The following is a 4,842-nucleotide window of genomic DNA, read 5'->3' as shown; positions in this document are numbered from 1 at the left end:
CATAGATGGGTTTTATCAGATTGAAGTAGAGACCATCTATCCCAATATTCTGTAGAACTTTGAACATGAATGAGTGCTGGACTTTGTCAGAAGTCATTTCTGTATCAATTGAGATGATAATGTGGTATTTAGATCTGTCTCTATTGATATGGTGTTATAGAACCACATATATTGAGCCATCCTTGCATCCTTGGGATGAATGCTACCTAGTCATGGTGTATAATCTTCTTGATGATTTATGTATTTTATTTCCTAGCATTTTATTGAGGAGCCTTGCATCTACGTTCATGAGGGAGATTAGCCTGTAGTTCTCTTTTTTAGTTGTGTTTTTCCCTGGTTTTGGTATCAGTATAATACTTTCCTCCAGGAATGATTTTGGGAGGATTGCTTCCTTTTCACTTTCACTGAAGAGTTTGAGGTGTATAGTGATTATATCTTCCATATATTTCTTATAGAATTCATGTGTGAATCCATCAGGACCTGCACTTTACTTTTTCAGTAGGTTTTTTATTACATTTCATATGTCATTAATTGTTACTGTTCATGGAGAGTTGTTATATCTTCTTGATTCAGTTTTGGTAATTTGTACCTTTCTAGGAATCTGTCCATTTCTTCATTGACATCTATTGTGTGAGTAATGACTCTCATAGTAGCTTGGATAATCTTCTGAATATCTACTGGGTCTTTGGCAATTGCACCCTTTTCATTCCTTATTGCTTGCATTTAATTTTTTTCCTCTTTTTGATGAGGTTACCTAGGTACTTATCAATTTTATTGAATCTTTAAAAAAAACAGCTTTTTGATTTGTTAATTCTTTGAACTGTTTTCTTCACCTGAATTGAATTAATTTCTACTCTAATCTTTATGATTTCTTCCTGTCTTTGGGCTTTGTGTTTGGTTTCCTCTTCATTTTGTAGGTTTTGGAGGTGCAACATTAGGATGTTTATTTGTTCCCGCTCTGTTTTCCTAGTGTTTTAATTCAAATTAAATTTCCCTCCAAGAACTTGTTTCATCACATCCCGTAAATTCAGGTAAGTTGTGCTTGAATTTTCATTGAATTGTAGGTATTGTTGAACATCTTTTTTAATTTCATCTGTGATCCATTGGTTACTAGTAGAGTGTTGTTTTATTTCCATGTATTTAGGGTTTTTCTTCTGGTTTCTTTTGTCAGTTTATCAGTTTTTTAAATCAGTTTTTTCTTTTTATCAGTTTCATTTCACTGTGGTCAGATAATATACTTGGGATAATCTCTGTTTTCGTGTATATATTTAAGCATGAGCTATGGACTAGTATGTGGTGTACTATAGAAAATGATCCATGTGCGGGTGAAAAAAAATGTGTATTTAGCTGTGGTTGTGTGGAACACTCTGTATATGTCCAGTAAGCCCATTTCCTAAAAACTCAGGTTCAGTTCTGTTATTTCTTTTTTAATTTTTGTCTGGTTGTCCTATCCTTTGAGGATAAGGGGGTGTCAAGATCTCCTATTAATACTGTGATATTAGATATTAGATTTTTCATGTCCATTAAGATTTGTCTTATATAGTTTTTTGCTCACGTGTTTGGTGTGTACATATTTATGAATGCTACCTCTTCCTCATGAATTTTTCTCCTATCCATTATATAGTGTCCTTCTTTATTCCTTTTCAGCATTCTTGAAAAAAATGTGTATTTAGCTGTGGTTGTGTGGAACACTCTGTATATGCTGAGTGTTCAAGCATTCTTGGTTTGAAGTTGAGACTGTCTGAGAACAGGATTGCTACCCCTGCTTTTTCCTGAGGTGCTGTGGTGTGTAGTAGTGTTTTCCATCCTTTGACTTTCAGCCTATGAATTTCTTTATGAGGTAAGTTTCTTTCTTGTATACAGCATATTGTTGGATTTTTTTTTCCTAATTCACTGTGCCAGTCTATTTCTTTTCATTGGTGAATTGAATCCATTTACATTGATGGTTATAATTGAGACGTATTGACTTACATTTGACATGTTATTTACCTGATGTTGTTTCCTCCTTTTTCTCCTGTGTTTAGTTGTTTTCCATATTTAATGGGTTCCTTCTGTTCTTCTTCATGGAGTTCAGATCATTTTGGTCCTTCTCTAGGATATCTTTTAGTACTCTGTATAGGTTGTCCTTGACATCATGAAATTCTTTAGTTGTTCTTTGTCTTGAAAGTATTAACCTTCCCATCAAAGTTGAAAGATAGTGTTGCAAGGTATAGTATTCTGAGCTGGAATTTGTTTTCATAGAGGACTTGAAGTACTCTGCTACATGTTCTTCTTGCCTTCATGTTTTGTGAAGAAAAGTCTGCCATTATTCTGATGGGTTTTCCTTTAAATGTGATCTGTTTCTTTTCTCCAGTGCCTTTCAATATATTGTTCGTGTGCTAGATTTCTGGGATCTTGACTATTATATGTCATGGTGTGTTTTTAATTCTATTGAAGTTATTTGGAGTTCTGTATGCCTCAGTTAACTGGATGTCAGATTTTTTCCTCATATTTGGGAAGTCTTCTGCTATTACTTCTGCCCATATTCTTTTTATATCATTTTTATTGACTCTTTCCTTGTCATCAATGCCTATTGGTTTCATGTTCATCTCTGCATGGTCTTGCAGGTGATGAATTATTTTTTAATGCATCCTAGTTGTTTTTAAGAGATCTTTTTTTACCTTTTCACTAGCTGTGATGGTGCTTCAAGATCTGAAACTCTATCTTCACTTTCACTCAAATGGTTTTTCAAGCTCGTGATTTAGATTTTAAGTTCCTCTGTATTTCTTTGGTGGTGCTTCATGTGATCTATTTGTGTTCTATATTGCTCATTCAAGGAATCCGTCATTTTTTTTAATATCCTCTATTTTTTTTCTTACTGTCTTCTTGAGAAATAGTTATTAGTTATTTTACTACAGAGATTATTTCTGTATGTTTCTTTGTTTCTTTACTTCATCCGCTATTAATTCAGATTTCTTTTTTATTTCAGAAATTATTTCTGATTTGAGTTCCTCTATACTTTTCTGCAGTTGTTTCTTTATTCAAACTCTATTGATTCAGACACTTCAGCTGTGTGATTCCCAATTTTCTGTGCACTTGTCCTGAGTGAGCTTGGGGCCTGAGATTGCATTTTGCTCCTTCTCTTTGTCATTTAATATAGTCCTGCCCTCTGACCTTTGGTGTAGATCTTTGATGCAACACTTGCTGGCCTGGGCTGGGGCTGGGACTGGAGTGGTCCCAAGAACCTAGTGGAAGTTCTCATACACGTGGCAGGCTGAGGCTTTTTCCAGGGATGTCCTGTGGGTGCAGGGGATTATGGATGCTTTACCACACACTAGCCAGGCCTGGGCTTGGGTTGGCTTCAGAGAGGTCAGTAGTAATCTTTTAAATGAGACTGTTCTTTTGATTTAGTAGCATATTACTAAATAGCTGTATGATGTTCTTTCATTTTATGGAGATGCAAAATTAATGTTGAGAGCATTTGAAGAAACAATGGAAGAAAAGTTTGATATTTTTATTGTAGAAAACAGTTCATTTTCTAAAAGTGCTTTACAATGGCATATATTAGTTAAAGATATATTTATTATCTTTGTGTTAAAATTGAGAATTATGTTATGGGCAATTCATGTATGAAAGCTCTACCTAACTCCCAGTATGGTTGTTTTTGGAGATACAGGCCTTAAGAAGGCAGTTAAGGATGAAAGGGGTTAGAATGCTATGCTCTTGAATCATGATATTGTCATAATTGGATCATAATACTAACCTTATAAGAGAGAAAATACCAGAGTATTCTCTTTTTTTTAGTCCCTCTCTCCTCCTCTTTGCCTGTCTCCCTCCTACTTTTTCATTCTCTTTCCCCACCTCTCTGTGTTTAAGTCAAGAAGGAAGAAACCTCACCACAGGCCAGTCCAACAGATATCTCAATTTTGGAGTTCTAATCTCCATCCCTGTACAAAAATAAAACATCTTTTGTTATCTATGGAAGTTGAGAAGCTAACTTTTTTTTCTATGTTGTATTACATAAAACATTATTTTTCAGAGGGAAGGAGGGAGAGAGAGAGAGAGAAAGAGAGAGAGAGAGAGAGAGAGACAGAGACAGAGAGAGACAGAGAGAGAGACAGAGAGAGACAGAGAGAAACAGAGAGGATAAGGGCTCTGCATGAAGCTATCCAGTCTCTTCTCAGACACTGATAAGTACAGGAATATTTATTATCCAAATATTGATAATCCACTGCATCTGTTTGATAATCCACTGCATCTGTTTTAATGATGTATATGTAGCATCTGTGAAACTCTATTTCTTTATCTTCAACATAATTAAAAACGATTTAATGTCTGAATTTTCTGATGATTCCCTTAATCTACATCATTCCAAACATTTTTCAATATTTTATATGAGAGCAGATTCACATTGAAAACCCAATTAAGATTACTGTTGCTCTTACTCACTGCATATGCTAACTACCAGATGTTTGCTCAGCTAAAATTTCCCCAGGTATTATAATATAGTCTCCAATGGTGAGAGAAATTTTGATAATACTTTAAATACCCCTGGAAGTTATGATAATGTTATTAAAAAGTAATAATATTTTAATGTATCATAATGTATGTAGTAAATGTTTACCAGTTAAAGAAACTACTGGTATTTATGCTTGTTGCATTTTGCTATTGTATGTCAGTAACTACCAGAATTATTTCTACATTTGTTGGATATTGAGGGAAATGTGTAAGAAAGAAGACAGGAAGAATATTTTGAAAAGTTTATAATTCCTTTTAGTCAAAATACTTACACATTATCTCTTGTACTGGAAATTCAATCTTTTATATCAGGTAGCTCATCATGTTTGGGAAATTATATACTAT

The sequence above is a fragment of the Octodon degus genome, unplaced genomic scaffold (assembly GCF_000260255.1).
Source record: "Octodon degus isolate 3935 unplaced genomic scaffold, OctDeg1.0 scaffold00099, whole genome shotgun sequence".
NCBI lineage: Eukaryota > Metazoa > Chordata > Mammalia > Rodentia > Octodontidae > Octodon > Octodon degus.
Note: the sequence above shows the minus strand (reverse complement) of the source record.